The sequence below is a fragment of the Narcine bancroftii genome, chromosome 2 (assembly GCF_036971445.1).
Source record: "Narcine bancroftii isolate sNarBan1 chromosome 2, sNarBan1.hap1, whole genome shotgun sequence".
NCBI lineage: Eukaryota > Metazoa > Chordata > Chondrichthyes > Torpediniformes > Narcinidae > Narcine > Narcine bancroftii.
Genome location: NC_091470.1, coordinates 203863456 through 203877669, shown reverse-complemented (window position 1 = coordinate 203877669; position 14214 = coordinate 203863456).

The window sequence follows — 14214 nt, the reverse complement described above, 5'->3', positions numbered from 1 at the left end:
GGCTTCCCTATCCCCTTCCAGGGCATGGTCCCCACCTGGAGAACCTACTCGGAAAGGGGGAACAGAGAGTTCTGGGCAGTCTGCCAGCTTCTCTCTCCCTCTCAGAAAACCCCAGGCCTGCCCCCCTCACTCCTTCAGTTTCTTGCCAGCCGCTCCCTTTCAACCTCTCACCAGGTGGTCTTACCTTTGGGGGAGAAGCAAAGGAGGCCCTACGGGACAGTTGCACACGGGGGAGGACCAGCCAGGGGGCTTTGCGGCTGGAAGACCTGCACGTTCAGCGGGGCTGCTGGTGACAAGAGGCAAGGGACTGGCTGTAGGGGTACCAGGTGCCGGAACCGGGACGTGAGGCAGCTGCTGAGGATGCTGGAAGTTTCCTGACCGTATCGGAGGGTTGGATCTGGAGCTCAGGCCACCGATGGTTTGGACTGGACTCTGTGTAGCCGTGGAAATGCTGGAGGTGAATCCACAGACGCTCGGTGAACTCTCTTTTGCTTTCCTTTCTCTGACCGAAAGAGGCACATTAGGCAATTTCTGCTGATGGCGAATCTGTCCGCCTTACACGGGCACAAATAGTTTCATGTAATATCACCCTGTTTTATTACAACAATGGATTGAATCTTGATTTCTCTGGGAAAAGGCCAGTTGGGGACAGGAGGAATCAGGCACCTATTTCAGGGAGTGACATGAAACTGACACCCAATTCATCCCTTTCTTCCCCAGATTGTGCCCTTTATACACTCCTCCCCCAACCCGGGCGAGACCTGCCCTTCCCGTCAGCCGGGGAGCAGACACTGATCGCTCCTGCTGCAGAGTAAACTGCCGGCTCCAGGGATTTAGCCCAACAGTGGTGGATCCCCGCTGGCACCCACGCCCAGAGGACCGTCCCACAGGGGAATTCGCAGTCTCGTTGAGGATCCTCTGGAGGAGGGGAGCGATAGATGGCGTGGCAGGCGAGCCGAGTCGACCGATTGATATCAGGACCCTGAGGGGGTGCCTGCTGAACTCTTCACCTTCCCTGCAAACTGGGTTTCGATCCCCCCTGTCCCATCTGACGCACTAAACCCAATGCTGCCCTCTCCTCGGGATCCGGGACAATTGGATGCCCACGGGAGGCGTCTCCAGCTTCCAGAGGACCAGTCAAACTCTCAGCAAGGCTGCCAAAGCTGAACCTTTTCCCCCGTGGTTTCTCTGCAGTGGCTCCTTCACACTCATGAAAGGGGGCGCAGCAGATGGGAACATCCAGCAGCAAGTTCCCGTGGCAGCTCGGAGATGGATCCCACTGTTCCCCTTCACCGATTCCAAGCCCTGGGGCCACCGAGGCTCTGCGGAGATGGAAAACAAAATGAGAGGTGTCAAGGGAAAGGTGACCTCAAGGGCCACGTGGGCAGAAACGTGAGAGTCTGCAGACACGGCGATTGTAGTTAAAAACACAGAGCTGGGACGCAAGGGGTCACTGAAGATGCTGGAGGTTTCCTGAGCACTTAAATTTTAAATTTCAGGCACATAGCACAATAACAGACCTTTCGGCCCACAAGCCCCTGCCGCCCAAATGACCGACAACCTTCTGTACGCTTTTGAATGGTGGAGTGGGAGGGAAAATGGAGTGCCTGGTGGGACACGGAGAGAGTGTACAAACTCCTTAGAGGCACAGCACTGGATTCGAACCTGGGCCGCTGGTGCTGTAACAGCATGGCGCCGACCACTACGCCAACCGGCCTTCTTCAAGGCGAGAGCAAAAAGCAGGAAGGAGCCGGAAATAAAAGGCTGCGGAGGAGGGGGAGAAAAGGGCAGGGGGAGGGGCATGGTCCAACAGGCAAAATGTGTTGATCGGACATGGATGGGGCACGGGAGAGAGGAATGGTGAGAATCGACTCGGGTTGGGGGAGGAGAGATTAGGGTCTCTCCAGAAGCAGAATGGGTGGAAAGAAGATAGAGAGAAAAGGGAAGAGAGAGAGAGAGAGGAAAGGAGATATTGGGAAAATGGTGGGGCTAACAGAAACCGGAGGAGTCAATGCCATCCGGTTGGAGGGGGGCCCAGTTGAGGCGTTGTTCCTCCGATTTGCAGGCGGTCTCAGTCTGGCAGGGCATGAGACCATGGACAGACATGTCGGCAAGGGAAGGGGGTAGGGAATTGAAATGGGCGGCCACTGTGGTGGTGGTCAGAGCCAAGGGGTCTGACAAAGGCATCTCCCAGTCAGCACCCAGTCTCTCCAGCCGCGAGGATTGCCCGGGTTAGAAGCAAGAAAGAAGTGTCATCGAGTCACATTTATTGTCATCTGATTGTACAAGTGCAACCCAAAGTAAAGCATGGAAATCTGTGGACTCTGGGGTTGAGGTAAAAACACGAGAAACTCAGCTGGTCAAACAGTGTCCATTATAGAGCAAAGGTGAAAAGACAGAACCGACGTCTCAGGGAGTTAGTGGGTTTTATATATATATAGATATATATATGTATATCTATATATCTATAGATATATAATATATATCTATAGATATATAGATATATATATCTATAGATATATAATATATATCTATTATATATATCAGTGGAAAGCTTGTCTCCCAAGATGGAGGCAGAGATACAGAAAGGGGAGAGTGTTGCGTTGGTGAAAAGCTAATCTTGGTATTTTTACCTGTGCTGTACAAAGGACACAGTTGGACCTGCTGAGTTTCTCCAGCGTTGTGCTTTTACTTCAACCTGACGAAACAGCGTTCTCTGGTCTTCGGTGCAAAACACACAGATGCACAACCAGGCATTGCACACAGACAGACAAACAATGCACACGCAGGACAAGTTCATCGATACAAATAAATAAATAAATTTTATTTCTTCTTGGAGGGTCAGTGCGAGCAGTTCCTTTGGTCCTTCAGCCCGGGGGAAGAAGCTGTCCATCAACCTGATGGTGCTGGCTCTGATCCTCCTGGATCTCTTCCCCGACGGGAGTAAATGAACAACACCATGTGCAGGGGTGGAAGGGGCCCTCGAAGATTTTGCGCACCCTCTTCAGAACGATCCTGGTAGATCTCATCGATGGTATTGGGGGAGGGGGACTCACTGAAGGGCTTGAGGGTTCAAATGGGACGTTTGTTGTTTTTTTCCTCTTTGGCACGTAGAGGAAAAAAATGGTGACACTGCCACTGGAGCAGACCTGAGAGAGCAGGGAGCGGAGACGCAGTGCAGCTCCGCAGGGTCCTACTGCCTGTTTTTGATGCCGACCGCTTCATATAAACTGTCAGAGGAGAAGGTGGAGTTTTTTTTTAAACATTCTGAAACTTCAGAGGCCTGTGCCCAAGATGGCAGTACTATGCTGGGCAGCGTACCCTGAGAGTGGGCGGACTCTGAAGGAACTGCAGACCAGCGCAGGGCACCAGAATGGGGAGAAAATCCCACCCTCATCCCTTCTCCCCCCATCAAAAAGGAGAAGTCTGGGGGTGGGGGGGGAATGACCCTATGGGGAAGGTGGACCAGCCAGGGTCTCAGCGGCTGGGGTGCTCACACCAAGCTACGAGTTGCTGGAGAGCCAGGTCTCAACCGGGACAAGAGGGCCCTGAGGGAAAGTTCTCCCTCCCTTCCCCCATCCCTCCAGCTCTCCACCCCCTCCCCTCTCCATTCACAGAGCCACACCCCCCCCCCCCCGTTTGGTGCTGTGCCCTACCTCCCTGACCCACCTCTTGCCCGAGGGCTCGTGCTCCTCCCCCTGCCCCCTCCCCCCACCATTTTGTCTGCTCCATGAATGTATTTGAGCCAGAGTTAGGTAGATTTTTGAATGATAGGTGTGCAACACAGTAACAGGCCCTTTCAGCACATGAGCCCGTTACACACAATCCCCCTGCAACCCCCAGAACTTTTTGAACGATGGGAGGAAACTGAAGCCTCCAAGAAAAGCCCATGCAGGCACGATGAGAATGTACACAGTCCTTACAAACAACACCGGATTCGGACCCGGGGTCACTGGCCCTGTAACAGCCTTGGGCAGAGGAGAATTAAGGGTCGAGGGGAACAGGCAGGTAACAGGAACCAAGACCATCCGCCACCTTATTAAAATAGCTGAGCAGACCCAATAGGCCGAATGGGCCCCCTCCTGCCTGTGTTGATTCTGTCTCAACCGCTTCATATAAACTGTCAGAGGAGAAGGTGGAGTTTTTACATCCCACAGATGTCCCCACCCCTTGAAGCCACACCACATGCCCCCACACCCTTACCTGGAGGAGAGCTGCAGGAGGGATGGTCAGGGTGCTCTCAGTCCACCTTCCGCCAGGACCTAGGGCAACAGAGGTGAGATTTACCGCTCCCTGTCCCAATATTCCCTCGAATCTCAGCCTCCCCCTTAACGAGCTTTCCAACGAGCAGGAGGTGGTTATTTTCCACCTCTTACTCTCTTGGGTCTTCCATGTCAGTGCTTCGGCTCGCAAAGAAGCACAAACAATTCATGTCCAACTTCCCTCTTCTTTCTCCCTCCCTCTCTCACTCCCCTCCTCCCTCCCTCTCTCTCCCCTCTTCTTTCTCCCTTCCCCTCTCTCTATCCCCTCCTCTTTCTCCCCCTCCCTCCTCCCTCTCTCCCTCTCTCCCCTCCTTCCACCCCATCTCTCTCTCCTCTCCTCTTTCTCCCTCCCCATCTCCCTCTCTCACTCAGAACTAGAATCAGTTTTATTGTCATGAACATGTGTCACGAAATTCTGCGAGAGCAGAATTTTGCATTACAGGGTCAAAATTGTTATAAATACCTGCCTATAAATATATATCTTAAAAAAATAAATAAATAAAACCAAAGGTACAGAAAATGGCAGGTAGTGTCTATGGTTCATTGTCCATTCAGGAATCTGATGGCAGAGGGGAAGAAGCCGTCTTTGTGCCGCTGGGTGCTCGTCTTCAGGCTCCTGGACCTTTTCCCCAATGGTAGCAGTGTGAAGAGGGCATGGCCTGGGTGGTGAATGACAGGGATCTCCCAGTCGTGCCGGTGACAGGGATCTCCCAGTCGTGCCGGTGACAGGGATCTCCCAGTGACCGACCACTTCAATTCTGCACCCCACTCCCATGCTGACATGTCCGTCCACGGCCTCGGGTCCTGTCCCACCAAGACCACCCGTAAATTGGAGGAGCAAGAATTAATTTTCTGCCTGGGCCCTCTTCAGCCATAGGGCGTTTACATCGACCTCCGGTTTCTGCCCCCATCCCTCTGGCTCCAGCCCTCCAGCTCGCCACCCACTTCCTTCTCCACTCAGAGCCATCCCCCATCTCCCCTGTTTGCTGCTGTGCCCTCCCTCCCTTATCCACCTATTACCTCCTGCCTGAGGGACCATGCTCCTCTCCGCACCATTTTGTTTGGCCCCCTACTGACATTTTGCTCATCCCTTGATAAAGGGCTCAAGCCCGAAACATTGGTTTTGTATCTTTCTCTTTGCTGGATAAAGGACACTGTTTGACCTGCTGAGTTTCTCCAACATTTCCTTCATAGAAAATAACACATAGAATACTACAGCATTGTACAGGCCCTTCGACCTTCATCCTTCCTACCTCAAAACCCCCTATTTTTCTTCCATCCATGTTCCTGTCTAAGTGTCTCTTAAATGCCCCTCGTGTTCCAACCTCCACCCCCATCCCTGGGAATGCATTCCAGTCCCCCCGCAACTCTCTTTGTTAAAAAAGAACTTACCCCTGACATCTCCCCTAAACTCCCCCTCCCTTCACTTTGAACAGACATCCTCTGCCATTGCCACTCCCGGCCTGAGTTACAGACGCTGACTGTCTTCCTTGTTTAGGCCTCTCAGAATCTTGCTGACCTCTATCAAGTCTCCCCTCATCCTTCTTCATTCCAAAGAGAAAAGTCCCAGCTCTGCTTACCTGGCCTCATAAGACATATTGTCCAATCCAGGCAACAGCCTGGTGAATATCCTTTGCCCCTTCTCCATGGCTTCCACATCCTTCCTATAATGAGGTGATCAGAACTGAACCCAATATTCTAAGTGTTGGTCTCACCAGAGATCTGCAGAGTTACAACATGACTTCTTGACTCCTAAACTCAATCCCCTGACTAATGAAGCCCAGCGTCCCACAGGCCTTCTTAACTATCCTATCAACCTGTGCTGTGACCTTGAGGGATGTCTGCAGACTTTTGTGTTTTACTCCCATCTTTCCTCAGACGTTGTTCTTGCTCATCTCCTGATCTGGGGAAACTCCAGGCAGGTGGAAACATACTAGCTCCGGTTGGGGTTGCCCGGAAATATGTGTCATGGGATGTCCCACTTAAAGTACTTTCAACTCCAACAGCGTTTCTTCACGTGCAGGCCAGGGGTTTGCAACCTTTTTCTTTCCACTCACATCCACGTTAAGTGTGGTGCACTGTTAGCCAGAATCAGACACACACTAAGATAAAGATTGTACAACAGGCTTTAATCCACAAAGACTTCCACAGAGCCAGTCTGTGGCTCTCTGAATAAGGCCCTGAGAGGCCAGCGCAGGCTTATATACCAGAGGGTGATTGACACCTGACCAGGTGGGGCTTGATCCATTCAGGCCGACTGATTGACAGCCAGCCTGGTGTTGTCCTGTCCCCTTACACTCCTGCAGGTACAGAAGTTGCCCCCTGCAATAGGCCAGTGGTGTACCACCACATTAAGTAATCCCTGTCCCATCTGGGCTCTGTGATTAGTCAGGGGTTGCTTACGGTGGGATGTGGGTGGGAAGGGAAGGTTGAGAATCACTGCTCTTGACCCAATTGTCACTGAAATATTTGACTTGAGAAAAATGGTAATTGGCCCATTTCGTTTGGAATTCTGAAACCGTGCACATAACAAGTCAACGAGGGACGAATAAAACAGGGGTTTTTAACCATTTTCTTTCCACCCACATCCCACCTTAAGCAACCCCTTGCTAATTGCAGAGCCTTGATGGCATCGGGATGACTTAAAGTGGGATGTGAGTGGAAAGAAAAAAGGTTGAGAACCACTGACTGCTAGAGTAAAACCTTTTGGTTAGAGGTAGGGAATTGTTTTGGAGGAAATATTGGGGGTTAAACTCCCACAGGACCTGATGTTATTTTTGTTAAAGTCATTAGACCTAAATTAAGGTTCATTCTGTATCAAATTGAATTTTTACAACTGGCTTTGCCATGTTTCCAGCATGGCCATTACTTGGAAATCAGATGCAGGTTTGGGGATGGAGAGATGGCCTGCTGAACTGCGAGAAGATCACTGATAATCTACGTTATAAATATCAATTGTTTTTGGAAAACCACACGTTGGTTTGAAAATATGAGACTGAAAGCCCGTCCCGTTGGTTACCCCCAGCTCCATTATTAGTCGTATTATGTTTTCTTGACATTCTCCAGATTCTCTTTTCATCGGATATATTCTGAGGGGGAGGGGGAGTGGAGGGTGAAGGGAGTGGGGGGGGTTAAATATATATGTATCACATGTATAATTTTTGTAGTTTTATTGAATATATACACATTGATATGGTTTCAAATTTCTTAAGTATTTTTAAAAAATGTTTATTAAAGCCAAACGAGGGCAGAGGAATGACTTAATGTGGGATGTGAGTGGAAAGAAAAAGGTTGACATGTCCAAGTAGAATGCAAACACACACACCTACCTAAAATTTTGAGTCTAATTGATGTAGAAAATTATATTGATTATAATAATTTTCGTCATATTTTCCTCACATCCTGTCATTTTCATCTATTCGTCTATTGAAATCAACCTCCCATCTTAATCTCGATTTATCAATTCCTAACTTGGGAGTTGCCTTTTGAAGTGGTTTATACATCTCCAAAATAAACTTATTTATTTATACCACCCTTACATGTCAATAATTCTAATTCATTCTGTCTAGGTGGAATCAAATTAGGACCCAATTTATCAACCAAGAAAGCCTTAACTTGATAATTACAAAAAATATGTATGATTTGGGAAATTAAAGTTATTCTTCATTCGTTCAAAGGTGATAAATTCCGCTAGGGCTTTAATAAACATTGATCAATCTACGCCAGACAGATCCCCATTTCCCTCACTGACATCTCTGAGCGTGAAAGACCCACAAGTATTCACCAGTTCTGGATGGAGTGAATACTTGCGAATCTTAGGGGGTCTTCGACTGCCATCTGATGCTCCCACTCCGGTCTCCTCTGCATGGACCCTCTCCCCACTGACACCATCCTCACTGACCCCATCTCCACTGACCCTGTCCCCACTGACCCCGTCCCCACTAACCCTGTCCCCACTATCCCGACTAGCCGCAGACATAACATAGTTCAGTGAATGTGGCCCATTAATCTTTAACCGAGCTGGTGTTGTGTTACATTGGAGACGTGGGGTGTGATTACGCTGAGCTCTGCCTTCTGCATCATTCATGAAGCAACAGTGAGCAATACGAACCCGCTTGAGCCAGCACAGAAACTCCTGTCAGCCCATCAAGTCCATGTTGGTCTGCAAGGCCCACGTCAGTCCCATTGCTATTCTCCCATAGTCCAATCAACACTCCCCTCCCCTGCTGATTCTAACCCCTTATCCACACACTAGAGGTGACCTGTTATCTCCCAGCCTGACCTCGTGGGATGTCAGACGGGGAGCCTCTACTGTCTCAGGGAGGAGGTGTCGACTGCCAGAGATTGGATCCCGGTGAACCCAACAACAGCGGCTTCTGTTTAAATTCAAGTTCATTTCCATCTGATGATACATCTACAACACAACTAAACAGTATTTCTCCAGACCACTGTACACACACACACACACACACACACACACACACACACACACACACACAAGTGCACGCACATACACCCACACATGCGTGCACACACATGCATGTGCACACACCTTCACTCACACGCACACACACATACAAACATGCACATACGCACACACTCACTCACGCACTCATGCACGTACAAACATGCACAATCAAGCACTCACACACTTGTACAAACACACATACACATGCACACATGCACAAACACACAAGCACATAGACACACACGCGCGTACACACACATGCACACACATGGAAGCACACACACACATGCGTGCACATACACGTACGTGCACACACCCTCACACACACGCACACACACATACAAACATGCATGCACATACACCCTCACTCACTTACGCACTCATGCACATACAAACACGCACGCACACCCACTCACTCACTCATATTCACGTGTGCACATGCACACACACGAGGGAGGGGGGAATTAATAAGGGAGGGGGAATTAACGACAGTAGTCCCGGGGGTTAATCCCCCTCCTTTAGCCCACAGGGTCACTGACATTAATCCCCCCTCCCTCCGTGACCCGTCTCCTGCAGGGGACCCAGACTACCCCCACTAACATTCCAGAAACATTGTCCATCAGACCTCTCCATCGCATTCCATCTGTCCTGTTGACTGAAACCCTCTGGCTCTGCTCCAATGCTTGGGTGGGTTGGAATATTCCAGAGCAGATGGCAGCCCTGAACAATCACTGAGCCGCAGCTGTCCCACATGCTGGCCTTGGTCGAGTGACCAGGAGCACACCTGCCATTCAGCGCTGGGCTGCACCAGGTCACCCTGAGACAGGACACCTTTGAGGATGAATTGCCACCATTGCAAGATCTCCTCCATCCTCCTCCAAAACCCGAGAGGGGGGGTCAACTATTCGGAATAGGGGAAGGGGGTAGCTCTCATAGCGAAGAAGGTTTGCCAGCAGCTAGACTTGGTGAGGAGTTTGGGGAGATTCATTATGTCAGCAAAGAACCTTGAAAGTTTCTACAGGCAGACCGTGGAGAGCATTCTGACCGGTTGCATCACTGGGAAGGCGACAGAGGGTTGTAAACATGGCCAAAGCTGTCATGCACACCAGTCTTCACTCTATCAAGAGCATCTATAAGAGGCGGTGTCTTAAGAAAGCAGCCTCTACCCTCAAGGACCCCACCACCCAGACCATGCCCTCTTCACTCTGCTACCATCAGGAAGGAGGTCCAGGAGCCTGAAAACAAACACCCAGTGACACAGAAACAGCCTCTTGTCCTCTTCCATCAAATTTCTGAACCGACAATGAACCACATTCACAACCTCACTTTCTCTAAGTTCTAATGACCTATCGTGGACACTCAACATCTCACTTGTCAGGAAGGCACAACAGCGACTGTACTTCCTAAGAAGACTGAAGTGGGCAAGGTCACCACCCACCATCATCTCCACCTTCTACAGGAGCTCTATCGAGAGCATCCTGGCCGGCTGTATCACAGTGTGGGGACTGTTGCTGCAGAGAAATGGATCGGAGGTCAATCTACAGGACCAGAAGAGCGACAGAGAGGATCACTGGGGTCTCCCTCACCCTTCCCATCGATGTGATCGACCGGAACCGTTGCCTGAAGAGGACGCGCAAAATCATCAAAGACCCCTTTCCACCCCCACACACAGCATCGTTCAGCTGCTCCCATCGGAGGAAGAGATCCAGGAGGATCAGAACCAGCACCACCAGGCTGAGGAATAGCTTCTTCTCACAGGCAGTGAGAACGCCAGACAATCAGAGGAACCGCTTACACTGACCGCCCGAGACTCTCATTCACCAAACAATGTTTATTTATTTGTATATATGAATATTTGTTATTTTATAAGGTGGGACGTGGGTGGAAAGAAAAAGGTTTGAAAACCACTGTTTTAATTGTCCCTCATTGACTCGTTATGTGCACGGTTTCAGATCTCCGAAGGAAATGGGCCAATGACAATTTTTCTCAAGCAAAATATTTCAGTCACAATTGGGTCTAGAGCAGATATTCTCAACCTTCCCTTCCCACCCACATCCCACCTTAACTCTACTAATCACAAAGCCCCAATGGCATCGGGATTATTTAAAGTGGGCTGTGAGTGGAAAGAAAGAGGTTGAGAACCACTGGTTTAAACTACAGAACATTACAGCACAACATACAGGCCTTTCAGCTCTTCTAGTCTGTGCCAAACTGTTTTTCTGCCTAGTCCCACTGATCTTCTCAAAGTCCACAGCCCTCCATACCCCCTCCCATCCATGTCCCTGTCCAAATTCTGCTTAAATGTTAAAAGTGAGCCCACATTCACCACTTCAGCAGGCAGCTCATTCCACACTCCCACCACTCTCTGTGTGAAGAAGTTTCTCCTCATGTTCCCCCTAAACTTTTCCCCTTTCACCCTTAACTCACGTCCTCTGGTTTGTATCTCACCCATCCTCAGTGGAAGAAGCTGACTTACATTTGCTCTGTCCATCCCCCTCATCATCTTAAACACCTCGATCAAATCTCCCCTCATTCTTCTATGCTCCAGGAAATTAAGTCCTGACCTGTACAACCTTTCCCTGTAACTCAGTTCCTGAAACCCGGGCAATATCCTAGTAAATCTTATCTGCACTCTTTCTATATTATTGATATCTTTCCTGTGTTTCAATTACCAAAACTGCACTCAATGCTCCAAATTTGGCCTCATCAATATCTTATACAACTTTACCATAACATCCCAATTCCTGTACCCAATACTTTGATTTATGAAGGCCAATGTGCCAAAAGCTCTCTTTACAACCCTGTCTACCTATGACGCCATTTTCAGCGAATTGTGTATCTGCATTCCCAGATCCCTCTGTTCTACCGCACTCCTCAGTGCCCGACCATTCACCGTGCATGTCCTTTCTTGGTTTGTCCTTCCAAAATGAAACACCTCACACTTATTTGTATTACATTCTATTTCATCAATGTTTCGGGCCTGAGCCCTTCCTCAGGGGGTGCCCTGTTTCAGCACCCTTGCCCTGTCCCATGATTCACTCAGTATCCCGAATTCAATCAATCTCTCTTTTCAAATAGCTTGTTCGTGGGGATTACCCCCTTTGTGAGAAGAAATGCCTGCTTTAGCAGGTAGTGCAACGCTATTACATAGAACATTCCAGCACAGCACAGGCCCTTCTGCCCACAATGTCATGCCGAGTGAGTGCATGAGTGAGTGTGTGCATGCATGTATGTATTCCCTCCAAAAAAAACTAACCCTCCCTACTCCATAACCCTCTATTTTACTTCCATCCATGGGCCTGTCTTAAATGCTCCTAATGTTCCAGCCCCCGCCTCCATCCCCGGCAGGCATTCCCGGCCCCCACCACTCCCTGTGTAAAAAACTTACCCCTGACGTCTCCCCTAAACTTCCCTCCCTTCACTTTGTACAAACGTCCTCTGGTGTTTGCTGCTCCCACTCTGGGAAACAGGCGCTGGCCGTCTACCTTATCTCTGGTTCACAAAATCTTGTTAACCTCTATTAAGTCACCCTCTGCTTTCCAAAGAGAAAAGTCCCAGTTCTGTTAACCTTTCCTCATGACTCATTTCCCAATCCAGGCAGCATCCTGGTGAATTTCCTCTGCCCCCTCTCTACAACTTCCACATCCTTCCTATAATAAGGTGACCAGAACTGAACACAATTCTCAGAGATCTGTAGAGTTGCAACATGGTCTCTCGACTCCTGAACTCAATCCCCCGACTAATGAAGCCCAACATCCCATAGGACTTCTTAACTATCCTATCAACCTGTGTGGCGACCTTGAGGGATGTATGGATTTGAACCCCAAAGTCCCCCTGTTCATCCACACTCTCAAGTATCTGATCATTAACCTTTCTGGTTTCAAAATGGATCACTTCACACGACACGTTCTCCTCGTGTCCACGTGGGTTTTCCCTGGGGGCTCTGGATAATTGGGTGCAATTGGGCAGCACGGTCTTGTGGGCTGAAAGAGCACTGTAACCATGATGTATGTCTGAATTTAAATGTATCGCCATCCAAAGTGGCCAGTCCCTCGCACACAGATCATTTATTTGGCTGATGTGCAATGACCTCCCTGTGTCTCACCTGTGTCAGGGAGGGTGGGAGAACGAGGGGAAGGGGAGGGGAGGAGGGGGAAAGTGTGAGGGGAGGGAGCAAGAGAAATGAAGCAGAGAGAAGGAGGTAGATTTTTAAAAATTTAGACCTACAGGCCATTTTAGCCCACGAGTCTGCGCCACCCAATTATACCCCATTAACCTACACCCCTGGCCTGTTTCGAATGGTGAGCAGTCGATAGAGGGGTAGAGGCGGTTGGGAGAGAGGGGGTGGAGGGAAAGGGAAATGAGTGGGGGAGAGAGGGGGAAGAGCAAGGAGTGGGAGACAGAGCTAGAGAGAAGGGTGAAGAGAGAGGGTAGTGGGGGGAAAATGAGAAAGGGGGTTCAAGAGAGAGTGGAAGAGAAAGAGTGAGGGGGACAGAGAGAAATAGGAGGGGGGAGAGAGTGAGGGAGGGGGAGCGGTGGAGAAAGAGGGGAGAGAGAGAGAGAGGTAGAGGAGAGGGAGGGAGAGGGGGTGAAGAAAAGGGAGGGGGAAAGAGGATGGAGAGAGAAGGGAAAGAGAGAGGGGGAGAGAGAAAGGGAGGTGGATATGGGGGAGAGAGAGAGAGGGAGAGAGGAGAGAGAGAGGGAGGGAGAAGAGTGAGTGGGGGCACCAGAGTACTTGCCGTAGGTGAGGGAAGTGAGATGGGTGTGTAAGAACGTTTATTGCCAAAACAAACGGTCTACAATTACACAGCTTGTCAGCAGATGTTTAATTGTGTATCTTATTACGAGGTAGAATTACGTATTTGGTGCTGCAGTGTACGGTCTGTGCACATTGAACCCTGATATTGTTCAGCTCAATCTCATCACTGTAACTCATGGACAGGTTCCATACAGTGAGGGCTACCCCGCACTGTATTTTAATAGTTGGTCTTACTTTCTTGTTTGATGTTTATGTTATTAAAATCATTGGAGCTAAAACAGATATGATTCAGAGCAAAGTTCCTACTTCCTTGTTCTGTCACATACTCCCAGTGTCAGACACAGAGTGAAGCTCCCTTTGCACCATCCCATCACACTCTCCCGGGGTCAGACACAGAGTGAAGCTCCATCCGCACCGTACCATCACACACTCCCGGAGTCAGACACAGAATGAATCTCCCTCCGCACCGTCCCATCACACACTCCAGGGGTCAGATACATAGTGAAGCTCCCTCCGCACCGTCCCATCACACTCTCCCAAGGTCAGACATAGAGTGAAGCTCCCTCCACACCATCCCATCACACACTCCCGGGGTCAGACACAGAGTGAAGCCCCCTCCACAACATCCCATCACACACTTGAAGAAATTAAGCAAAGTTCTTCGCTTGGATGGACTCAAGCATTGAAAGGTGCTGAGTATTCATCAGTGGGCGGGTCCACACGGT